Here is a 27,083-nt window from a genome sequence, read left to right as displayed (position 1 = left end):
ATATACTTAAGGAGGGAATTTTTGAATTTAGCAATAGACATTAAGTCTAGTCGTGTCAGACTCTGAGGGTTGGTGCTTATCTCCATTTCTAAGCTGAAAAGCTGGCGTTATCCGTAGACACCTCCAAGGTCATGTGGCTGGCATGACTGCATGGAGCACCATTACCTTCCCACCAGAGTGGTACCTACTGATCTACTCACATTTGCATGTTTTCAAACTGCTAGGTTGGCAGAAGCTGGGGCTAACAGCAGGAGCTCACCCCACCTCCAGATTCGAACCTGCGACCTTTCAGTCCACAAGTTCAGCAGCTCAGTGCTTTAACACACTGCACCACCAGGGCTCTGAATTTAGCAACAGGAATTCCAAATATGTTAACCAAATTCACACAAAAAGTACATAGAAAGCATAATAAATAGGAGAAAAAATAAAATGGGTAAAATATGTAGATCAATGAAAGAAAAATTTAAGGCCTTTGAAGAGTTTTATAATGAACTATACCATATAAAAGCCAGCTCCATAAGAAGTAATTAGGAAATACATGGATGAAAATTGGGGGAGTAGGTTGGAGGAGAAAGATAAAGAACTATTGGAACAACCAATTAAGAGGACAGAAATAGAGGAAGTTATTAAGAATTTAAAAGCCGGGAAAGCTCTAGGCCTGGATGAACTGGGAACAGAATATTATAAAAGTTTTAGAGAAATATTGATTCCAAAATTATTAGAATTGTATAATGGAATAATGAAAGGAGAGAAGATACTAGAATCATGGAGGAAGTCATTAATAATACTAATACCAAAACCTGAAAAACATTTAACAGACCCAGGGTCATATAGGCCCATATCATTAGTTAATCAGGACGCAAAGATTTTATCAGCTATAATACCCAATAGAATGAATAAATGCATGTACAAGTATATAAAAAGATCAATATGGGTTTGTAAAAGGAAGACAAATGTCAAATTTCATAGATATTAAATAAAATCTGTTTGGCTTTAAAGAAAAAGATAAAAGTAAGGATACCAGCATTAGATATATGTAAAGCTTTTGATTGTGTGGAATGGTGGACATTAAGAGATTATGAACAAATTTGGAATGGGAAGTAGAATAAAAAGATGATTGGAACAATACTATTTAAGAAATTCAGTAGTAGTAACAATTAATGACGGGGTGATAAAAGAAACAAAAGTGACAAGGGGAACAAGACAAGAGTACCCTCTATCTCCAATTCTGTATGCTATGGTGATAGAATTATTTGCAAATACCATTAGGCAAGATAAGAACTTAGAAGGGATAGGAATAAAGGAAAAGCAGAAGGTGAGCTTATTTGCTGATGACACTGTTATTTATTGAAAATATGGTAGGTAAAATGGATAGGATAAAGGATCATTTAGAGATATTTGAGATATTTGGGATTCCCTGTTTGGATACCAGCCAGCACGCCAACACCTTAAGTTAATAAATAGTTTCCTAAGATCTACAGAGATACTTGCAGGAACACCTCAGCAAGTGAGAGTACAAAAGTGGCAGGCTAAAACCCAGAACCTCAAGTCATGGCTGATACCGAATGAAAGACTCCCTTCTGGGCACACAGAAGACTGGGCGACTTGGAAGGCAATGAACAGACTGCACTCTGGTGTCACAAGATGCAGAGTCAACATTAAGAAATGGGGCTACAAAGTGGATTTCACAACATGCGACTGTGGAGAAGAGGAAACCATAGATCACCTACTAAAATGCTGTCTGAGCCCTGCCACATGCACAATGGAGGACCTTCTTATAGCAATGCCAGAGGTACTCCAAGCGGCAGTTTTTTAAAACTGAGTTTGTGTTTTCAAATACATTACAACTTGTACACTCGGTTCGCTTCTGACATGATAAATAAAATAATGACTCTTAGATGATTTAGAAGGATTAAAACAATGGAGTGGCATGCATGGTACAAAGACAGCCAAGCAAAGACATTTGCCCTCTTTCAAATTCAAACAGGATTGTTCAACATCTCTGGAAGCTACACAATACTTTACAACAGAGTATGTACCAGTTTGGCAGGATCTCCATTTTTAAGCATTTCAATGAGGCCATTTCCTAATTTATTATTTGTTTACCATATTTATATCCAGCCTTTCCCAAGCCCGGAGGGGACTCAAGGTGGCCTTATCAGTGTGAGGGAGTGGGTTTTGAAGGGAAATTCCACTTTGCACTTTGAAATCAAACATGACTTCTCCAAGATGGACAGGGATCCTGGCTCTTACAACCTTACCCTTTCAGCAAATTTGGCAAAAGGCAGATCCCTGCCGAATTCATCAAAGCCTACTTGTAATTTGTTTTTATTGATAATAACTGGTAACACTTCTTGAAGATTCCATTAGCACTTAAGTCCCTCCCATCCTTCACGAGGGTGTAGCAGGGCTTGTGGAGTGGCTGTGTGATAAGATTAGTAGTGGGAATATGCATCACTATTTTGCTGGGCATCAATCCTACCTCTTTCCTAGTACCACTGAAATAAAGAATGTAAGTGGTCAGAAGAGCCAAGGAGTAAAAGCAATCAATACTTTCTGCAAACTAGTGCCATGTTTTCATGTTGAAAAGGCCACATTAATTTTTTATGTCTCTTATTCCTTCATTTCCTTCCTCATAAACCATACCTTTAAATCTTGCTGCTAATTTAAAGGTGGTGACATGTACAGCACATATTATTATTGTAAGAATCGTTTTCCATTTTAGAAAACAAAGAATGGGGGAGAAATGCTAAAATTCCTGCAAAACAGAATAAAACAAAAAACCAAGTGTAGATGTTTACCTGAATTGGGAGGGGAAAGTGTTGTAGGTGTTGATCAATACTGGTTTGCTGGAATTCTGATCAATATATGCTCAGCACAAGATTAGCCGTGCACTCAAAATCTATCTATATTTTTAAACAAATGCTAACGTTATGTAGGAATAGTTGCTTTGACATGGGGATGTGTAATACACCTCCCAAGAGCAACACAGATAGTATCTACACTTTTAGATTATTTATTGTAAAGTTTCATGCTTCAACAAGTAATCTATAGGGGAGGGTAGGCCTGTTTGTATCTGCTGGACAGAGTTTGGAAAGTTGCATTTGAAAGAGATAAACTTTTTAATTGATAAGAGAGCCCAATAACACTTGAATGATTCCTATCAATGTATCTCTCAAATGTCTTTAGAAAGTATCTTTTGAAAATGCGGTAACAAGAAACAGTTAACTCTTAAACCAGTAAAGTTTACTCTTAGTCATAATGTTACTTTTGTAATGAGACTTTTGACTTCATCACATTGTGATCCAGGAAACAGAGGGGTCATCCATGAGGCAGTGGGGCAAATCCGATGGGCAGTGAAGGAAATCGTCATCTTGCACCCCACATTGCCCTCTTCCCCATCGCACGGGGGAAACCGTCACTCCCGGACTTCCCCCTGTGCTTTCCAAGCTTATCTAATGAAAACACGGGAAGCTTCCCATGTTCTCTGGAGTCCATCCTAGGATGCTGCCAGGGCACAGCCAGGATGGACCCCCAACAGAAGTAGCCCTGTGTCATGTGATGGGCTCCAGCGGGCTCCGTTCTGGCTTCATCCTGGAAGTATTCTAGGATGGACCCGAAACCTCATGTGATGAGATCTTTTCTTTGTATCCTCATCTACTCAAAGTAATAGCATTTTTGCAACCCATTGGTACTTCCAGGTTTAGGTCCTGAGTCAGGTACAAATAATTACCCTTGAAGCTTTAGCTGGTTAAAAAAAAGGATAGTGAGTGAAGTGGAAGAATTCATAAGCCTGAATACAGTTATTAAAAGGAAGATTATTTTTTTTATTGTAGACCACTATCACATAATGTTAGTAAGTAAGTAAGTGAGTGAGTAAGTAATGTTATTAAGCATCACATTTACAAATCCACACACTGACAATTTCAATATGAAGTTAATATAAAAAATCAAATTTTTCTCTCTTAAATTGGTGATCTAATCTGAGTTTCAATGTGTACTTTTGGAAATCAGTTGTTGAGGTGGGAGGTGAGAGTAATGTGTAATCAATGTCATAGACTATAGACTGAACTTTGCAATTAAAATGATTTAACACAGAATGCTTCACCTAAATAAAATATAAGTTAGGGGTTCATTATTGTTGATGAACCATAATTACAAACTTGAAAAATAGATATACACAGGAATGTAAGAAGTTAAATATAACATTACTAGTTATGGTTATATGTTCATTAAAAAATTCAAAAATCCCATCCATAACTTCTTAGTTCTGCCTCACATATTTCACCTTACTTTTGTGAAAGTGACTTTCAGTGATCAGAAATCAATAGCTTAGAAATAAGGGCTGTGATCAAATTGTAAGCAGCTCAAAGTTGCTAGTTTCTGCTGACAAGAAATCCACAATCAATGCATTGTCCCATAAAAACAGGGGACATATTTTCTATGAACACAGGCCTGTGAAGGGGAGTGCTGTTAGCTTGTATGTGATGCTAAGCTCTAAAATTAAAGTTATATAGAACACTTTGTTACTATGGGATGAAAGTCAAAAGAGTATAGCTAAGCAAATGATGATTTCCTCTATAAATGTATCTGGTAAAAAAAAATAAGGGTATTCTTTAGGTTTCTCTAGGGCTGGACTTTAGCACAGCTGGTAAATCACCAGCAGTAATAAGATCTATCAGCTGAAAGGTGGCCAGTTCGAAGCCTGGTCGGGGTGAGCACCTGATTGTCAAGCCCAGCTCACTGTCTACCTAAGCAGTTGTGATGTCCCATGGACCCTTGGGCCGTGAACCTGACTCCATTGTGGACAACAGTGATGAGGAAACAGGTTTAGTGCCAATTCAGCAAGACTCTGCCCCGTTCCAGCTGTTCCCTATTGACAATTCTAGTTCAGTGCTCATTAAAAAGGGCCTTGAAACGGAGTCTTCTCTTCCCAGTTCTCCTCCCTTTGATAGAAAGATGTTTGTGCAAACTAACAGACAGGAGAAAGCTGGACAGAGACGAAGCGCGCGATTAGCAGCAAGGGAATCTGCTGATTAACCTATTTTCCCCTGAGAACTCTAAGGGAGGATTGCATCTGGTCAAGATGTTGTTCTAGCTCTTTTCCCTTGGGAAAAGAGCAGTTGAGACACCTGTTCCGAGGGAAGTTTCGAAGTTCTTAAAAGTTCTGTGCGCTGGCTAGCCAGCGCGGAGTCAACGTGTCAGTTTGGAGGATTAACTTCGCTTCCAGCCAAGTGTGGACTGCGTTTAAGTCCACTACTTTCCAGCCTTGCCGTGCCTTGCCTAGCCGTGTTTCTTGTCTTGTCTTGCCGTGAATCCAGCCTTGCCTTGTCGTGCTGTGTATCCAGCCTTGTCTACAATTCCTTGCCTTGGACTTGTTTTGAACTCTAGTAAAAGACTTGGACGTTTCCCCACTCAAACTGCTTGGAAGTTTGAGTGCGTTTCGGTTTTTGGATTACAAACTTTAAACTCTAATATTATATATTGGACAATATATTACTGGACTATATTTGACCTTTCCTGGAAGGTCTATTGATGAACTATATCTTCTGCTTGTTTTCGTTTTAATTTCTTAATTCCTTAATAAAGATATTAGATTGTTTATTGGCCTCGGTGTATTGGTTTCCAGTGCTCTCGCAGCCAGGGGCGTCACAGCAGTTTGAAAACAGCTTAGAGCTGTAAGTAGAGAAATTAGGTACCACTAATAAGCAGGAGAGGTATTTTACGGCACCATAAAAGAAAAAGACCAGAAATGCCAGTGACCAAAAGGAAGGAGAAAGTCCTGATGGCTCTTCATCATACAGAATGGAGCAACAGCACCTCCCTTTGGCTGAATCTGAGCACAACCTACAAGGTACTGAAGCTGGACACAACATACCTCCTTTCTGTCTATTCTGTCCTGTTTGTCCAAAATGGCATTGAAAGTTTGCCATGTGTGTGTGACCCACCCTGGGTCCCCTTGTGGAGATAGGGCGGAATATAAACAAGTTTTATTATTATATTGTTATTCTCTATTAAGATTCTAAAAAGAAAATTCATTCTTTGATAGTTACAGATCCTTCTCTTAATGTTGCCCTCCACATATGTGTTTAATAAAGGTGAATGCTGTTGGGGATTGTGGATGATAGATGGAAGCTCTTATGTGTGCCTATGACCCAGAGACACCCTGAAGAATGATGCACCACTCAGCTTTGCAGAACAAAGCAACACAGAAACTTTTACTTAATCCAAGAGATCAACAGAACAATGATATTTTCAATAGTCTCTCTGATTGCTTACAGAAATCAGGCAATCCTTTATTTGTCCATGAATCTGCTTCAGCGAAGATCAGCGGCAAATGAGGCCTCTGTTGCACCCCTAGGCTACGTAGCCACCTCAAAACCACACTGAAGCCTCAGAATATAGAAAGCAAGATGTTTATTGAGGATTATATGCAAACAATAGCAAAATCTAAATTCAAAGTCAATAAAATGGGTTTGAGTCCACAAGAACAAAGTACTTGAAAATCTTGAAGCAAGTGTCTGTAAAAGTCACTTTAAAAAACATAGTCCAAACCGGATATCAAAATAAGTCCCAAGAAAGGCATCAAGAATAATCCAAACAAGATATCAAGGATTAATTCCAAAGCATGAGACAAACTGGAAACACAGAAAATAAGGCTAGAATGCAGGATCAAACTCCAAGGTAGTCCAAGGTAAAAAGTCAATGCTGAAACACAAGGCCATGATCTTGGCTAGAATAGAAATCCAAATGGCAAAGTCACTGGAACATTCAACTGGAATCACAGGCAGAAGTGAGGCTGGAACTTGAAGCAAGATACAAGGCTGCACAGGAACACGGAGCAAGGATCTTTCTTGGATTAGAAATGCTGCCACCTCTGGCTGTGTCAGAGAAAACAAACATTTTAAGGGAAATTCAAGGCTTTTTTTTCCATAGGAAGATTGCTCATTATTTTGCTTAAAAAGCAAATGTCTACTTCTTCTCACAAACTCCGGTTCCCTCCTCTGGTGAGTTATCACTTTCTTCTTGTCACTTTATCAGCTCCCACACCTAAACTAGAATGTCCATCTGGCACTTGGAGATCCGACCTTGACTGCTGTGAGGAATGTGATTCAAACTGCCTGCTTGCAACCATTCTGTCTCTGGTCCCATAATCCACTGGGACAAACTGTGGCTGCATCTCAGGCACAAACCCAGAGTCCTTTGGCAAAGCAAGTGCAGGGACAATCACAGGCTGAATGGGGCCAATCTCAGGCTAGGCTACAACAGCCTCAGAAATAGTCAGGCCTCTTCTGAGTACAGAGCTATCTTCTTTCTAGCCAGTACTCAGAAAACTCAGACACACAGAGAAACCTGTTCAAACTGGTTCTCCAACATCAGGATAGTAACAGTTACAAACCAATTCCCCAGGTCCTTGCAAAATGAGTCAATCAGCTACCTGCATTTGATTTTCCAGTTTACACACATATAGTATTTTTGCAAACCCTGACAAATGCTAACTTCAAAGACTGATTTCAGAGTCAATTTTGATACTTTCCTGTAGCTAGTCACAGGGGATGTATTATCTCTGTCTCGATTTTAATATTGACCATGGTGAACATCAAACCAAATTTTGAAGCCATGGTTAGAAGTGACTTTATACTTGAAAAGTCAGCTTCAAAACCGGAGAGAATGCAATCTGAATCTTGCAATATTTTCTGTGCAGAAAAGGAAAGAGGACATTGCAGGAAGAACAAAAGTGATGCATATTGGAATGAAAAATTTGTTTGCTTTTGATGACAGCCTTTTCCAAATGGAACATTTTGTAAAAGGAGATGTGGCTTGCTTCAGCGCTATAAGTCATAAGCAATAATAGCTTTTATTGAATGTGAAGCATATCAAAAATAACTGGTAAGCAAAATAATAAAAACAGTCACCAATGTGTTTGTGCTCTAGTTCAGGCAGAAATAACATTAGTAGATAAAACCTTTGCAACACCCCCCCCCCCCCAAATAGAACAATTACACATGGCTTAGTTGAAATTAATGAGTTCTAAGTCAATTTTTAAAGCAGGGCATGAGATTGAATGAAATGAATATCTGCTGATAAAGAGTTTTATAAAGAAAAACACATGAAGATGTGAAAAAGATACATGATTTAACAAGTAACAAAGAAACAGAAGAACACAAAAGCTGAGGCAGAGAATGTACAGGTAAAATCGGAGATAGGGAATAAGCTTATGGTAAGAATGAAACCATCTGAAAGTAAAGAAGCTAAAATTGAAGAGGAATACAAAAAGGTAGTGAGTGAAAAGAAATTCAATCGTACAGAAAGATAAGCATATTTGCATTCAGGATAAAAATAAGCGAAATGGCAGAATGTAAAAACAGAAATACAATACTTAAGCTGGAAACAAGGAACAAGGAACTAAAATGGTTTTTTAAAAAAATTGAGTGAAATAGCAGGATGAACTGAAGTAGCAGATAAATCTATCTGTGTGTGGAGGGGGGGAATAACACACATACTCATGTTTAAGTAGCCCTCATGTATAAGTGAGAGAGTAGGTTTGGGGGTGGATTATGGATTTTGATATGAGCTGTGGAGAAGTCAAGTGTTATTGTATGGAGGGCGGAAAGCACTCACGTCACTTGGGGGCCAGCTGACCCTGGTTGCCATCACAATTTTCCCACTTAGGCATTCAAAAAGGCCAAAAGGCCATGCTTTAGCACAGCTGGTAAATCACCAGCAGTAATAAGATCTACCAACTGAAAGGTAGGACGTTCGAAGCCCAGTTGCGGTGAGCACCCGACTGTCAAGCCCTGCTCACTGTTTACCTAAGAAGTTCGAAAACAGCTGAGCTGTAAGGAAAGAAATTAGGTATCACTAATTTAGTGGGGGAGGTATTTTATAACATTATAAAATGCCAGTGACTAAAGGAAGGAGGAAGTCCTGTTGGATCTTTGTCATAGAGCACCCCCCTGTAGCTGAATCTGAGCACAATCTTAAAGGCATTGAAGTTGGACTTCAAACACAATATACCTCCTTTCTGTTCTGTTCTGTTCTGTTCTGTTCTGTCAGTCCAAAAAAATGGCATTGAATGATTGCCGTGTATGTGTACTGTGATCCACCCTGAGTCCCCTTGGGGAGATAGGGTGGAATATAAATAAAGTGTTATTATAAGAGTACTGCTGTAGTTTTGGTCTATCATTTAGACTTTCCGAGGACAGACTAAACATTCACCATTCACTACTCAGAAAAGGGGATTTTTTTAACTCTTTTTTTTTAAAAAAAGCTAAATTATAATATTTACATTGACTTATAAAGGCCAGCTTCTGGTCAAAGGAAATTTAGTATAATGCCAAGTTTTTTAACTTTGTTTATGGTTATACATTATAACCATATTCTCAATCTACTTCTGACATGATAAATAAATTGACCTATAGATAAATTGACTCAGGTTCTTTGAGTTGATTGTTGACTGAAAAATTTCAAACACATTCATAGGCATATAGGGTAAATTATCAACATTTAATAACTGAGAATAATAAGATTAAAGATGAGCAACAACACCTACAACTCCATATCAGCTTGACTTGAAAATAAGTCGTGCAGTTCCTCTCTAAATCAGGAAGGAGTTTGTCTGATTTTGGAAGCAACCAAATATTTAGTATCATGTGCAGAGAAAACTATTTAAGTGATTTGAAAGAAAAGGGTATTTGATGTTTCCTGTCAAAGTTGGATTCATGATGGGCAATAATTTAGGCTTCTCTACCATTAGACCCTGAATTTGTTTCTCATAGATATTGTTAACATCAGACGAGCTTTCTACATCTGCCTCTTACTATACCATTCCACCACATTCCTCTGCTGTCAATCATTTCCTCATTTATTCTTTTATTAGAAATTGCAAGCATGTGACCCTAACATTCCTGGACATTCACTGTGCTGAAGGGGAATATAGAGGTATAGGTGACAATGGTATTGAAGTGCATTGTAGTGTTATGTCCCTGATGATGATGATGATGATGATGATGATGATGATGATGATGATGATGATGACTTTATTTTTGTACCCTGCCTCCATCTCCCTGAGGGGACTCAGGGTGGTTTACATATGGCACAAGGTGCCTAAAACAAGGCATAAAATAAACACACAGTGCAATAAAAAATAAAACCACTATAGTGTTGTAAAATCATGGCCAACTTTAAACAAGAAGAAAAGAAAGGGGCAGTGCAAGTTGTGGCTAAGGAACAAGAGAATGGGATAAAGGTGCTGTGCTGTATCATTGGTCTAGACATTATCAAACGCTTGTCTAAACACCCAAGTCTTCAATTCCCACTGGAAGGAGGATAGGGTGGAGGCCTGCCTAATCTCCCTGGGGAGGGCATTCCAAAGCTGAGGGGCCACTACCGAGAAGGCTCTCTCCTCGTCCCCACCAAACTTGCTTGTTAAAGAATGCTATTAGTTCCTCCTACAACAGTTTTCTCAGTGATTCTGCTATTGGTTGTCTTGACTTCTCAAAATCTCTCAAAATCAATTCCATGGCTGTATAATTTAGTTTCATGATTTTAGGATGAAGTAGTGGAAAGTTGAGCTTTATCAGAAGCTCCAGTTCATTTGCACTGAGGCTGGGACTCATTTGGTCAATGCTAACTTCAAGAAAACTAATATGTGACTACAACTTGTTTTGGCTTATGGTGAGCCACTTCTTTGATGGTTCCATGCAGGTACTTTACAAAGCAGAATTGAAGTTACAGTTCTAGATATTGGTCAATGAAAGATAATTTCAGAAATGTCGTTTTAGACATTTGCTTCTTCACTATTTGTTTAAGGTTAGCTATGCAACTCCAGACAATATGAAGTTACTTTCCTAGTTTTTAATATAAGTCCTGTCTGATCAGACAGGGTAGTTGTGGCAGTGGGTGTTCCCTCTGCCCATCATTTTCTGTCCAACTTCCTGGCTGCTGGCCAACTGGAGCAGGCCACATGGCCAGCAGGGGAGGACTTAAGGGTATTATCTACCCTGATGTGGGTGCTCCTCCATCTTCAGTTGAGTCCCCATCGAGGAGATATGGTGAGATACAAATAAAGTTTTATTATTATTCAATTCTCTCCCCCCCCCCCCACCCACCCTCAGTTTTGTTTGTTGTTGTCATGTTTTCTGGCACAACTTGGGGAGGTTGGCATGGGCTCTGGTTAAGGTGCTGGTTTTTGGTGTCTCGGGCAGTGAGGTTTTTGGTGTCTCGGGCAGTGGCATTGGATGGGCACCTGGGCCATGCTCCTTTCAGTGGTTATGCCATACTAGCAGGTGGGTTTTCAGATGCTGTGATTCAGGACCCATATGTGGCTGCAAACCCTATTTACTGCTCTTACCAATAAATTAAATTGTAGCCTTATTATCCCAAAAACCTTTCTGTGTGGCTTGTTCTTGTTGGGGGATGTGGGTTGTCACCCTTCACAGATAACACATTAGGCATGTTTTAAATAGTTTTTAAGGTGACAAATTTTAATCTAGAACTGGCTGATAATTATGTTTCAGTAACGTAACTAACTACACAAAAGAAAATGCTGACTCAACACAAAAGTGTCTTGCTTCTTGTAACTTTAAATCCAGTTCATATAATGCTTTGGCTTAGCGTCTGTAGAATGTGGATGAAGCAGAATATGTGCTATTATGGGAAGAATATATGTTTTTTTCTATAAAAATAAATTGACATTAAGCAAGTAGTAAAGGTAGGATACAAGGAAATCAATTTGCAGCTTGCAAATTGTTTCCAGTAAGTTAGTATTAATGGAATATTTGGAGATGCTTTTCACCATAATGGCAAGTTAGCAACTTTTTGACTAAACATACATCATACTTATTCCAAAAAGTGATGAGTGAGAGCACAGAAATGTCTTAGAGTAGTGCAATGGTAAATTATTTGAACCTGCTTAGGAGATTGGAATGAGAAATGCAGATAACACATTTGCTTTAAGTTTGAGGAATTAGCTTAAGCTCTTGTCTTTGATTTGACAGCATTCATAGCTCTTGCCAATGAAAATCCAGTCAATGAGATGAAATGTAATATACCCACTGAAATGTGTAAGTCTCAGGTGATTCAGAACACTGGATTTAAGACCATAGCCCAAAGTTACAACCTCATCAGATGAGGCTGAATTTGGCAATGTACTTTGGTTCCCCTTCCCCTTTTCCATGGAGCCTACTGGCTCCCATCCCATGATGCACAGCTACTTCTGGTGGGGCTCCATGGTAAAAGGGAAGGTGAAAGAGCATATGCTGCCACAATGGCAGGAAGCTTCCCGTGTTGCATAGAGATCAACAGGGAGAAGCTGGGCTGCAAATGAGGTAAGGGAGAAGCGGGGCAATGTGGGGCATGGGATGACAGGTTCTCCACACCCTCTACTGGGCACTGCTGGATTCGCCATGGTTCATGGGAATTCTTGGCAGTAAATAGGATGAGGTTATTATTCTGCTTGCTCAAGCTACTCCCGCCTAATATTCATGTTTCTTACTATCTTTGGCTAAATCACGGCATGTAGTAGCTTCACTGCCTTCCATGTTAAATTCTACTTTTGCTAGCAAATGCTGCTGCAGAACTTGGGGAATTCCTAAGCATGGTCTAACCAACTATCACTACTCTAATTTTTCCTTTAAAGCAGGGGTGAGATTATGAAGCCTTTTGTATGTTATGGTAATGCACACTCCAAGAGTCCTAGGTAGTCCAGTCAATGTTGAAGAATTTTGGGAATTGAACATCTGGAGAGTGACCTGATTCTCACCCATTTTAATGTTGGGTGGGATACTACATTGCCAGGTTAGTTATGAACACATAACTAAGTACCACTCTTGACTTGATACTAAAATCTATGCTAAAAGCCAGGACTTGCTTTGTATAACTGAGGTCTATTCTGCTGGTGATCAGGGTGCAGCAAGAAGATGTTTCTAGCTCCCTCCTCCCAGTTATCCCTCCAATAAGGAATTGCTACAGAGGTCTTGCTTCTGATTGTCATAGACTTGCTTGCTGGCAGGAAGGGGCTGGAAAAGTCACCAGCAGAACCCATGCCCAAGACCCAAACCAACTCTCTGAAGGTTAAAGTGGAATTCAGGGGTCATTTATGGGGCAATAGTATCATGATTGTGCATAATATAAGTGAGTATGAAGTAGTTATGGATTTAGGTTACAAATTTATAACTTCATCTTGGTGTCTTCAAGATCATAGTGATGGCATTTTCATAACTGAAGGCAGTAGAAACTATAATTAGGAATTGTGTATTTTATTCATCCTAGGTTTGCACATGAATGATGTCTGTTCCTGAAAAGACTACAGCCATGGTGACATGGGTCTTCATTACATCTAGACTGGCCGACTCCAGGATGCTTCATACAAAGATGTCAAGATTGGGGAGAGAAAGAGTAATTAAAGTGTCTGGTCCTAACTCTCCAAATATGGCAAACAATTTCCAAGAGCTGAGCACAATTCATTATCTTCCAATTAGATTTTGGCTCCTAGCCTTAATGAACAACCTCAACAATAAAAGGAAATAAGAGAGTGACCACGTCTGCTGAGGCCCCATCTAAAATTTCATATATTGCAGTTTGGAACTGTATTGTATGGCCAGTACACACTTATATAATGGAGTTCTGAGAAAAAGAATTAAGATCAGAAGTTGGAGTGATCTGATACTGTACATAATCATACACATAATTTTAATATTTTTGGTGGAGACAATATATAAGCATCTTGATCCAAAGTGTTATTTAGCATTTTATAAAAATCTATAATATATATTTCTCATTTTTTTTAAAAAAAGGGAGGGGTTTTTCAGAGAAAAAATGAAAAGACTTTTCCCCAAAAATCTCCTCCTAGACCTCCACAACTCTATTCTGTGCTTCTCTATTATTTGTTTTCAGGCGGGCTCTTTTATCACAGTCCTGTCTTCTCATGTATACCAAGTCAATTCTAGTTTCTTCCAGCTTTTTAAAAAGGCATTTCAGTTATTCCAAGTTTTATAATATCTCTTTTGACATTTTTAAAGCACTCTTTGACCTTCACTGCTGTAGGTACATTTACACCATCATTAAAGTTATTTGTCAGCAGCATAGCTGATGTCAGAAGCACAGAACCGAATGACAAGAGTAATATCTGTCTTGATGGCTTCAAATGAATCAAGATCATACATTTGGTTTCTCTTGCCAGTAAGCTGGTAATTTCCTTTCCAATTAGTTTTCTAGGCAATGACTATAGAATTCTTGCATAGTTATCTGTATGTTAGTTAAATATGGAATTAATTTCTTCACAACAGTTCTTATTGTTCTGTATATTTCAGAATGAACCACAATTATGGGACTGATATCATTGGACAAAATTTCAATGGATGATGGTTGTCAAAAGGTGAAATTGAAGTTTTTGTTTAGTTTTGTATTTTGTAGTGAGATGCTTCCAAAGTTGATCAGTTGAGACAAATTTTGTCATGTTTGTAGCTGCCCTTCCTACGAGAATATGCCTTGGGGACAATATGAGCTTTGACATGTTTCTGCCTCGTTTTTGATTAAGTGAATAAGAATTCACAGAAATAATATGAAAAAAAAGCTTCTACACTCTACATGATTCTCTAACTGTATAATTCAGTAGCACACAATACACATACTAATACACAATAAAAATAGGACAACACATAGTGCTGCACAATGGTATTTTTCAACTAACCTAATGCATTTAAAGTCATTCTCATCAAGAATGACTGATGCAACCTGTCCAATATATATCTGATTATCTCTGCATGATGTGTGAGATGACCCATATCTGACGGATGAGGGGAAATAGACATAAATCTTTCATATAACATGATTTTTTATTACAAAAGTAATGAAAATCTTTGTCAAAATACGCTTCAGGTAGTCAAATGTAATGTTTGGCTTTTGAGAATATTTCTGTTTATGTTAAAAAATTAAAAACTTATTTCATGGATTTCCCAGAATGCACTGCACATTTCCTAGATAACACATAAAAGTAGTTGCATTTTTAGAACCTGTGGACATTTTGTCAGCCCTGTTGGAGTTCTAGTGCTAGACAGAAATGGAAACAGAAATAGCTGAAGATATTTAGAATACATTTTTAAAACACTTTCACATATTTATTTATGTATTAACTACTTCATTCATCCATTCTTAAAAGAATCTTCAAACTGGCCTATGGACAAAGTTAAAGTCCATAAATAAAGAAAATCAATAAAACAATAAAATTAAGGAAGTAGCAGTGTAAAACAATGCAGCAAGCAGCATTCACAAGGAAAAAGAAGGGGAGAAGAGAGAAAGGAAAGGATAGGGAAATGAAGGGAAGGGAAAGGGGATGGAGGAATATGTCAGTGTTAGATTCATAAAATAATAGTTGGAAGAGACCTCGTGGGCCATCCAGTCCAATCCCCTCCCAAGAAGCAGCATTCAAAGCACCAGCCTCTGCTTAAAAGCCTCCAAAGAAGGAGCCTCCACCAATGCCCTTTCCCACATTCAGCTTTTTCAATCTTTGGGTTTTTTTCATCCCAAAGTTGAAGCTATTAAATATTGGTAAACTCTTAGAAAAGAAAGTGATTCAAATTCAGTCTCCATTTGTGCTGGCCTCTTTCAATAGTCACAACTGTATGAGGATCAAATTGTAAATACTGGCCATAGAGGTGTCAAAGTAAGATGCTTTCTGCAAAAAGAGATGTTAATCCTAATTCAGCATATGTACTATGTATCATTAGCCCACCTGATTTCTTGGACATGGCCATTGTGGGATGGGCAGAGAAGAGTATGGGACTGCCATTTCTTTCTGGTGGTTGGACTCTCCCTCTCTCGGCATGCTCCATGCTGGTAGATGCCAGGGGAGGGTAATGGGTCAATCTCATAGGCTGGCTGGGCCACCTACTCTCTAAAGCAGGATTCTGTTTAAACGTGTTCTTTCAATAATTGTTAGAAGAATAATTTCCGTATTAAATAGTTATTTTGAAATGTTGGTTCAGTAGCACAGCAGAAATTAGAGGGGGAAGTTTGGTAAGAGTAGGCTGGGTTTCCACAGCAATGGGGAACATGCTGACCTGAAGGTTCCAGGCACCAGTCCAGAAGATAAGATAGTGGAAATTGGAAAACAAATACTTCATTCAGAAACTTGGACATGTGCAGAGAATAACAAAAAGGGAGGTGGAGTTGAAGGAGGGACAAGAGTAGGAGGTGGAACTGGGTGGAGCCGGGGGTAGACAGGAGGTGGAGCCTCGAGGAGCATGGGGTGGAGTGAGCAATGTTAGTGTGCAATGTGTGACCAAGAAAAACTTGTACAAAGCTTTTGTAAGCTGAGGGTGTGGCATCCTTGCATTTCAGACCCCACTGTGGGGTTTGCTTTTGCAGAAGCTTCTATGTTTATAATCTCCTCGTTCCTAATCTTAATTGGAAACAAGGCCAGGAATATATTTAAAGGAAGGCCTGTCATTTCAGTAGAACAACTGATTCTCTTATGGCACATCCTGGTGGCAGGGGAGAAGGCCAATCAGGCAGGATGCAAATATAGTCTCTTCCTATCTCTCCCTAAGTCATCACATGAGCTTCAGCTTCAGTCCAGAGCATCAGGTTGAACCCACCGACAAGTTGGTCAATGCTGAAATCCAGGTCCTATGTATTGTGGGCCAGCCCTATTTCAGTCAAATAGAATTGTGGCCTTTTGTTGTCCATAGATGATAGATAGATAGATAGATAGATAGATAGATAGATAGATAGATAGATAGACAGACAAATAGATAGATATCTCTCTATGTGTGGTTTATTTCAGGGGGAGAGATCTCACCCTGTACATACAATTTGTAATTAAAACTTTTTTCTCTCCCACTGCTAAATTTCTCCGGAACTATGTGGCTCAGCAATCAGCTTTGGAAATTGAGCCATTATCTACTTTCCAATGACCGGTCACAAAATAAAGCATACTCAGTGCAAAATACATCAATGAGGAAAGTAATGTTCTATGAAAAAAACAGATGTCTTTCAGCACTGGAGATGCTCGTGCAAAAAATATGTTAAATGTATCGAATCCCAATATTGATACAATTTTTTAAAAAACCAAAATATACCAAGTACTTTTCTTCTTGAATATGAAGGAATGTACAAATTCCAGTGAATTCTTTTCAGAAATGGACAGAAAGAAATTTCTCACATATAGGGATGGAAGTAAATAGAAAATAAGGGAATAAAGAAAAATTCACTAGAAAAATATGGAAGATAACATCTTTCACAGACACACAGATAGAGGTGGAAACTTACTATTGAAAAGGCAATATAGTAATTTCACTTCTGTAAGTTTTAGGGCAGTAGAAAAGCTTTCAGAAGTGACTGGTAGATGGTCTGAGGACAGTTTTGTAATAGATGTAAACTTGACACATAATGGGATTCGCCTTCATGCTTTTGGTCACACATTTAATCTTCACCCTTGTGTTGTTTTCCCCAGCATCAACAGTTTCTATTATCAAGGAATTTACTCAGCCTCAAACTTGCAGTAGCTTTAGAGATAAATCTAACATCATTAATATTCTGTATGGTGGGTTATTGTGTGTGTTTCCGGGCTGTATGGCCATGTTCCAGAAATATTCTCTCCTGATGTTTCGCCCATATCTATGGCAGGCATCGTCAGAGGTTGTGAGGTATACAGAGGTTATACCTCACAACCTCTGAGAATGCCTTTCATAGATGTGGGCAAAACACAACAACCCTGTGATTCCGGCCATGAAAGCCTTTGACAACACATTCTGTATGGTGATTTACAAATTCCCAAAACCAAAAACAGAGGTAATTTTTTTTAAAAAAAGCAACCCCACCTTTAAAGGCTTTGTCAATTTGGGAGATATGTTAAAGAATTTGACCTAACAAAAGTTTGTGAAAGATTTATATTTTTAATAAGGTCACCAAATCTCAGGATCAGGTTCTGGACTTTCATATTTAGTCTTTGGGACTTCAAGACAAAGGGAATCTCAAGGTAAGAACACAGTCTTGAAAGGTTCATGTATAAAAATTGCTTTGATTTGGTGATTTTCATTTTAATGGAACACTCTGTGCAACTGTGGGTGATACTGAATGTATCAAACTTAAGGCCATTATCACATTCCTCTCAAAATTTCAGAAAGGAAGCTGAGGTATGTGTGGCCAATTACAGTGTGGTCAATATGGCAAATGTTATTAATGTGGAGGAGCACACAAGCTGGGAGAAGTTACAGCAGTTTGCTATTGCCTCAACCTACTGGAAAGGTGTGATGTCTCATGGGCCATGTAGTCCTGTTCCTAGTACTATTGTGGCAGATGAAGAGGAAAACTTGGGTTTCCCACCGTTTCAGCCAGAATTGGAGCCCTTGCACTTGCAGGATGTTTGCCCTCCAGAAGCCAGCCAAACAAGCCTTGGGCAGAAATCTCCCCCGTTCTCTCGCCGGGATAATTATAATCAAGATAGAGGCGCTAGGGAGGCGAAGCGCTGAAGCGCCAGAATCGCTGCCAGACAATTAGCTGATTAAGCCTGTTTCCCTTGGGAAATCTTAAGGAGTCATGCATCTGGACACAGTATGGGTTTCACTTCTTGTTCCCCAGGGAAAGTGTTCTTTGGCGGGAAAACAAGATCCTATATAGGTGTTTACCTGCAAGGAGATCCTTGCGGAGTCAATTCGTCAGCTTCGGGAGTGAGATCGTGTGTGGACTACGCTACTCCTGATCCTTGTTTCCAGGACCTTGTTCTCGTTCCAGCCCTGCCTTGTTCCCCGGACCTTGCCGCGGATTTCGCCACGGACCCTGTTCATGTTTCTTGCTTCTTGTTGCCTTGTATCAAGCCTTGTTTGCCAAGAATCTAGTTTGCTCTCCAGCCTTGTTGTCAAGCTCCATTGGACTAAAGGACCCTGACATTTCCCCACACTTTGCTCGGCAAAGTGTGTGTTTCGGTTATTGGATTATAAATTTGGACTTTAATATCTCATATTGGACAATGATTTCCTGGACTATATTTGACCTTCTCTGAAAGGTCTACTTCTGAACTATATTCTTCACTTGTTTTTATTGACTTTATATATTCCCTTAATAAAGATATTAGATAGTTTCTGGTCTCTGTGCATGGTTATTGGTGCTCTGCAGCCTGGGTCCTGACAGTTTGACTCCGCCACCCTAAGCACCAATTAACCTAGACCAGAATGTCTACAGGAGCTGGGGTGGGAGCCCAACCTCTCAGCTACACCATTTCCAAGGATGAATTAGACAGAATCCGTGATACACTCCATACGCAGGAGGGAGAAATATGGGGCTTGAAGGAACGAGGTATCCGGCTCCCTGGCCTGGCGCTTCCAACCAAGTTCTCTGGAGAAGCCTCCAAGGTTCATGTTTTCCGTTGCCAATGTCAGGCATACATAGAAGCCCGTCAAGCCGAGTTTCCCCAAGAAGATGTCAAGGTGGCGTGGATTTACAGTCTCCTGGAAGGGCCAGCGGCCAATTGGGCGATGGCGCTATTTGATGCGGGCTCCACGCACCTAAGTTCCGCGCAAAACTTCCTGAACCACCTTAAGGCGACATGGGGGATCGAGGACAATGTGGAGGCGGCCGGCCATAAACTCCGGCGCCTTTTCCAAGGGGACAGGCCGTTGTCCCAGTACATAGCCGAGTTCCGAGTGCTGGCCCAAAATGATATAGCCCTCAGAGGACAGTTTCGTGAGGGTCTCAACTTCGAGATGCAGGAAGAGATCTCCAAGGTGGATCCCCCAAACTCTCTTGAGAGACTTATCGATCAATGTTTACGAGCCGAAGTTCTGCTTGCCAACAAAAAACAGTGGCTCCGAGGCCAGAGTGGAAGAGCAGGAGTGAAACCTCCCGCTTCCGCCAGCATTCAGCCGCGTCCAGTGTGGAGACCCCCACCACCAGCCCCATACCCCAGAGGAAGCGAGGAGGAGCCGATGCAGTTGGGCAATGTGCGTCCCAGATTAGATGCTGCCGAGAAGGCCCGCCGCCAACGTTTAAATCTCTGTTGGTACTGCGGGAACGGGGGCCACTTCGCCAGAGAATGTCCAGCCAAGAGAAAGCCCGCCGCTCGATTGGCGGCGGCGTCCTCCGCGGAGACGGAGACGGCTGAGGCGGCTGGCGCAAAGCCGGTGGGGGAAGCCAGCGACCGGGCATAGAGAGGCTCGCCAACCCGGTCAAGAACCCCACTCAAGAGCCGCAAACCGGGGTCCTATTTCTCCTAGTGGTCACGTTGTGGTCAGAGAAAAAAGGACCCGTCATGATCCATGCCATGATAGACTCAGGAGCAACAAACAACTTCATCGATAGAGAGTATGCCGACTCTCTGGGATTACAATATCACGATTTCAAGAACGCCCGGGTGGTGCAGGCTATCGACGGCCGTCCCCTAAAGACGGATCCAGTAAGTCAATGGACTGAACCCACCAGGATGTGGATAAGGGAACACCAGGAAGAGATTTCCTTCTTTGTTACCGAGGTGCCCCACTTCCCTGTGATTTTGGGATTTCCATGGCTGACGCTCCACGACCCAAACATCTCCTGGACCAACAGAGAACTACAGTTTGCTTCAAAATATTGCCAAAACCATTGTCTAGTAGCCAAGGTCTGCCATGCCACGGACGCTGAGACCATCATCACCTTACCCAAGAAATATTCAGACTTTTGGGATGTTTTCAATGAAAAGGAAGCCGAAAAACTACCCCCACATAGACCATATGATTGTGCCATTGACTTGGAGGAGCGGGCCCCGATTCCGCGAGGACACCTCTACTCCCTGACGGAACCAGAGCAAGAAGCTCTCAGGGAGTTCATAGAGTCAAACCTCTGCAAGGGGTTCATCAGACCCTCTCAATCCCCAGCTGCCTCCCCGGTGATGTTTGTGAAAAAGAAGTCAGGGGACCTGCGCTTGGTTGTGGACTATAGAGCATTGAACAATATCACGAAGCGGAACCGCTACCCCCTGCCTTTGATCTCGGATCTATTAGACCGGCTTCGAGGGGCCAAGGTTTACACCAAGCTGGATCTCCGGGGGGCTTACAATCTGGTTCGCATCAGGGAGGGGGACGAGTGGAAAACTGCTTTCCAGACTAAATTCGGATTATTCGAGTCCCTGGTCATGAATTTCGGTTTATCTGGAGCTCCCGCAACGTTCCAGCATTTTGTCAATGATATTTTCCAGGATTATCTCGATCGGTTCTTGATCATATACCTAGACGATTTTTTGGTGTTTTCTAGATCACAATCAGAGCACGAGAAACACGTCAGAATGGTGTTACAACGATTGCGGGATCATGGACTATATGCCAAGTTGGAAAAATGCACTTTTGATCTAGAAGAGGTAGACTTCCTGGGATACCGCGTCTCGCTACAAGGGCTCTCCATGGACCCGGCAAAGGTTTCAGCAGTATTGGAATGGCGGGCGCCAACCAACAAGAAAGAAGTGCAACGTTTCTTGGGGTTCGCGAACTACTACCGCAAGTTCATCCCAGACTTTGCCCGCTGGTCTGACCCAATCACCAGCTGCATCCGTGGAAAACAGCCTTTCCGCTGGACGGAGCAAGCAGAGAAAGGGTTCCAGCAACTAAAGAAGTTATTCACGTCCCAGCCAATTCTACAGCACCCTGATCCTAAAACCCCTTTTGTTGTGCAGGCTGACGCCTCTGATGTGGCAATTGGGGCTGTACTCATGCAACCAGTGGGAGCACATCTTCATCCTTGTGCCTTCTACTCCCGTCAACTAACAGCCCCAGAGAGAAATTACACTATTTGGGAGAAGGGACTTTTGGCCATAAAGGCAGCCTTTGAAAATTGGAGACATTGGTTAGAAGGAGCCAAATTTCCCATTGAGGTTCATACTGACCATCGTAATTTGGAACATCTAAGAACTGCCCGCAAGCTAAATCAGAGGCAGCAGCGCTGGGCTTTGTTTTTTGAGCGTTTTGACTTCCAGATCCATTATGTAACCCCAGCTCAGACCAAGCAAGCAGATGCTCTATCACGGAAACCAGAGTATGCTGCAGGGCGCAGAGAGACCTTCGAATCCCAATTGCTACAGCCCGAAAACTTTGCCACGCTCACAGTGGGAAACACTACAGTTGAATCCACTGCAGTTGAATCAACTCCCTCTACTTCAGGACCCCTTTGTGCTCAAGAAATTAGAGCCAGTCAACAGGCGGATGCCTGGGCTCAAGATCAAATTCGCCAAGGACTACATTTCCCCTTCTCACTTAAGGTTGGGCTATTATGCTACAGAAATCATGTCTACATCCCTCCAGGACCAGGCAGAGAAAAGGCACTTCATCTGTGTCATGACTGCAAGCCAGCAGGACATTTTGGACTTTTCAAAACCATGCATTTGATCCTACGAGATTTCTGGTGGCCTAAGATCCGCAAGGATGTAGAGAAATATGTCAATACCTGCCCGGTATGCCAGCGTTCCAAGACAAGAAGGGAGAAGCCCTCGGGGCTATTACATCCTCTCCCCACTCCTTCTCGCCCATGGGATATAATTTCTGCGGATTTTATCACTGACCTACCACCTTCCCTTGGATTCACCACGATCCTAGTGGTGGTGGACCTTTTTACCAAGTTGGCCCATTTCATTCCCTGCGATGGCCTCCCCACGGCCAAAGAGACTGCAGATTTATTCCTTCAGCATGTTTTCAGACTACATGGATTGCCCAAGAGTTTAGTCACGGACCGTGGATCTCAATTCCCCTCTCGTTTCTGGAAGGCACTACAAAAACTATTGGGCATAGACTCTCGTTTATCTTCAGCTCACCATCCCCAAACGGATGGGCAAACTGAGCGCACCAATGCCACCTTGGAACAATACCTTCGCTGTTATGTAAACTACCAGCAGGACAATTGGGCTTCCCTGTTACCTCTATCGGAGTTTGCTTACAACAATGGCGTCCAGGCTTCAACTAAAGAAACCCCGTTCTTTGCAAACTACGGCTTCCATCCACGTTTCTTTCCTTCTGTCATTGAAACCTCAGAAGTTCCCGCAGCGGAGGATTGGCTGCAAGAACTCACATCGGTGCAACAACTATTGCTCCAGCAACTGGACCAAGCCAAGGAGGACTATAAACGCCACGCTGACAGTCATCGCCAACCGGGGCCTGAAATCAAGGTAGGAGATCGGGTTCTGCTGTCCACCCGCTTTTTGCCCTCCCACCGTCCCTGCCGGAAGCTAGATGCCCGTTTCATTGGTCCCTACCCAGTGGTGGCGCAACTTAACCCCGTGACTTTCAAACTCCAACTTCCGCGCTCCATGCGCATTCATCCAGTGTTCCATCGTTCCCTGCTCCTTCCGGCGGATGGTGTACGTCCCGATGCGAGCCGGCCGGCCCCCGCCCCTGTTTTGGTGGACGGGGAGGAGGAATTCGAGGTTCAGGACATTTTGGATTCTCTTTATATATTCCCTTAATAAAGATATTAGATAGTTTCTGGTCTCTGTGCATGATTATTGGTGCTCTGCAGCCTGGGTCCTGACAAAAGGGCAACATTTCTCCCCCCCCCCAGCAAAGTGCCTATCAAATGAGGATCCTTGATGTTTACATAATGAAGTCACACATTTTGTGACATCACAAGGCGCTGTTTCTAGGGACCTCATCACACGATGGAAATTCGGCATCCTAGGATGTTTCTGCCCCAGTTGAGTCATGGAGCACCACAAAGCCCATCACATGACGTAGCCTCACTTCCGGTGAGGCTCCGTGGACCAACTGGAATGGCAGTGTAATAGGATGCCACACTGCCAACACGGGAGTCTTCCTGTGTTCCATTTGGAACAATGAGGCTAGTGCAAGGGGAAGCCGCACAGTAACGCTTCCCCACATGGGGAGCTGGGCAATGAGATTGCCCCACTGTCTTCCAATTCACCACAGTGGGTGGCAAATTGGAACGCTGGACCTCATCAATGTGATGAGGTCCTAGATCTCATATTTTGGCTCTGAAATCTCAGGATGTGGAATAGTTGCAACCTGGCAATGTGACCTGCTGTTGTCACCTTCCAACTTCCTGTCAGTTTGCAATCTGAACTTAGAGTATATAGAAATTTCCTGTACCAGGTTCCTCTGATTTCCCCTTTGATTTTGGAAATCTAACTACATTCCTTGCAATTGTTGAACTTCTATATGCAAATAAGCAGTTCTGTCAGAATATATATAGATAAGAAGTTAATGTGCAAATGGAGCTGCTCCTATGGCACTTCATGGAGCTTGTTAACTTTCTGTGTTCCTCCTCTGAGCCAGCCAAAGGGAGGAGGCAGCCACTTTGGCTCAGTTCAGTCCAGCCTGCTCTTTAGAGAAACAATTATAAAATGCTAATATTAAAAAAAGCGCAGAGCTATTCTATTTCCTGGTCCTCATTATTTGCAGGACATGAGCGTACTTGAAACAAGATTGCAATGCTTCTTCTTTCTCTCTTTTGCCTCCTTTCCATCTACCCCCCCTCCCCCTTTGCACCACTATTCAAATAACAGGAGAGCAAATTGAGGGATCAAGTCGTACTTAATGGGTATGCTTTATTCAGATTTGATAATCAAATAAAACAATTATTCCTTCTTTTCCATTTGAATGCCAGTGTTGCTATTTTCTTGGTGGGATTAATATGCTAAAATAGTTAACTTTAATGCAACTGTACTAATTAAGAATGTTACGATGCTGAGTGCTCCATCACAGGTTTCCAGTCAGCCATGTCTTCTTTTAAGATATTACATCACTTCCACCCTTATCAGCCTCCACAAAAAGTGACTTGTGGGCTGTTTGCAGTTTATTCTTTGTTGAAATATCCTTCTCCATCACAGATTAAAGGTGAAGGTTTTCCCTTGATATTAATTCCAGTTGTGTCCGCCTCTGGGGGTTGGTGCTCATATCCATTTCTAAATTGAAGAGTCAGTGTTGTCTGTAGACACCTCCATGGTCATGTGGCCAGCATGACTGCATGGACAGCTGTTACCTTCTCACTGGAGCGGTACCTATTGATCTACTCACATTTGAATGTTTCCAAACTGCTAGGTCAGCAGAAGCTGGGGCAAATAGTGGGAGCTTACCCCGCTCCCTGGATTTGAACCGGCAGCCTTTTGGTCAGCAAGTTCAGCAGCTCAGTGGTTTAACCCACTGCGCCACCTGGGGCTCCAGATTAGTTATTATTAGTTTATTAGTTATTATTAGTTTATTAAAGCATTTGTACAGTTAGGAACAGAAAAACATAAAAAAATCAACAGATTGTGCCTATCTAAACTTTTGTTGCTTGAAACAAATCATATACAAAAGTGAATTTCCCCTGCTTTTCATATCTGGAATCCTGTTCATGACATATACTGGCATAATCTGGGATCACATATTACACTTGAGGGATGTAGCAGGAGGAAGTATTCAGTATTTTAAAATCAAAGAGGGGGAGTTGGAAGGGGCTCTATTCTTAAGGACATCAAAAGCATCTAAGAGACAAAGACAGCAGATTACTTGTGCACAGCAGGAGACATCCATGTTTGGAAGGAACATTGATCTTGAACAATGAGCTGCTGTTTAAAATCAACCTTAACATTTCAAACATTTATTTAAAAAAATTACATCTTCTAAACAGAAAAGTTGGGGACTAAACTATCTAAGTAATTCTAAGTTGAGAAGTGCCATGATCTTCACTTCCATCTAAGACCAAACAAAGCAAAAAAAAAAAAAAAAAAAAAAACCAAACTCATTTGACTCTCACATACTGGGCTCAGACATACTACACTGGCCACAAGGTTGGGGGAACTTTAAAAAAGACATGCATCTGGAGATATATCATTACATCATAATGAGATGGGAGGAGGGAATAGAGAAACAGACAGACAGAGACAATAAGCATTCAGATCTAACCTTAGCAGCGACAAGGTAGAAATAATTACAAAACTGATATGTATATATACAATACACACAGAGAGATACACACTGCATTATACATATCACAAGAGCATCCAGAATGCTCATTTTCCTTGTGATATTGCTCTGTCGGGATACCTGAGAGTTCGGGAGTTGGAGTTTCCACTTTAGAAAAGGGAAGCGATAGTATAAATATTGACCAATAGGGAGAAATTTCAGGAAAGATGCTTTGTCTACCTGTATTAGGGTATTTTGTTTTTAGTGCTATTACTTAGAACTATTATAGGGATTCTTAGCCACATTTTGCAAGCCATTGCCCAGGTCACATCACCTCTATATCCTTCTTTTTTCCTGACATTTTTTCATAGTCAGCAGTGACAAAAGCAAATACATATGCAACACAGAAAGGCAGATACTATCTAGGGAGGAAGGCAGTAATTTCTCTCTGAATTGTGTTACCTTTTAGGTACTGTGCTTTGTGTGTAAGAGAAATGGAGAAAGAATGGGTTGTGTATGAGCCAATGCAGTGTGTATGTGTGTGCATGTGCACGAGCCTATATATGAATGAAGTATTTGTGCAGGGAAGTATGTTGGAAGCTGCAAACCCACAGTGAAGATGTCCCTGCTCACTTGGGGCTATATCTGCTAATGGTTAGCATGATGCTGCTGAGTTGCTCATATAGTTATCAGACAGAGAAAGCAAAGGTAAGAACCTGAGTGCCATGGCAAAAAAATACAAAAACTGTTGAAAGATTATGTGACCAAACAGGGAAAAACAGGGGATAAAAGGAGTAAAAGCACTCTTATTTCAATATATTTTAATGAAAAAGTTTGGCTTTTTCCCAAAGTGGAGAACTGGTAAATCATGACTGAAAAAAGAATATGATAGCTGTAAAAGTATAGCATATGTAGAATGTATTTCATTGTTGCTTCATTTCTCATGTTCTATATCTTTCTCTATTTCTTCACTCACAGGCACATCATTACATCCCTAGGGCAAATGTACTTGGAATGATGCATCTCTATGTAACTTTTCAGTGAGCAGCTGTATGTGGAAGAGAAGGAGAAGGAGAAAGAGAGACAGACAGATGGGAAGACACTACCTCTCCCACATACATAAATCTGTGTGAGCAATTTTCCCTGTAGACATAGTTATCTTGATCCTTGCTTTATTTTACAAGTGAAAAACTGTTCTCCAAGTTTCCAATACATCTGGTGGGAACC

The 27,083-nt window shown here is 41.2% G+C and overlaps 1 long non-coding RNA gene across 1 annotated transcript; it reads left to right on the top strand.

Annotated features, from left to right (window-relative positions):
• Positions 1–23,557: 23,557 nt before the first annotated feature.
• Positions 23,558–27,004, top strand: LOC134297778 (uncharacterized). The gene is made up of 2 exons (XR_010004648.1): positions 23,558–23,878; positions 26,835–27,004. It is a non-coding gene; the product is annotated as an uncharacterized LOC134297778 (long non-coding RNA).
• The last annotated feature ends 79 nt before the right edge of the window (positions 27,005–27,083 follow it).

This window comes from Anolis carolinensis, chromosome 3 (genome assembly GCF_035594765.1).
Source record: "Anolis carolinensis isolate JA03-04 chromosome 3, rAnoCar3.1.pri, whole genome shotgun sequence".
Taxonomy (NCBI): domain Eukaryota; kingdom Metazoa; phylum Chordata; class Lepidosauria; order Squamata; family Dactyloidae; genus Anolis; species Anolis carolinensis.
This window is presented reverse-complemented; position numbering and strand designations above follow the sequence as displayed.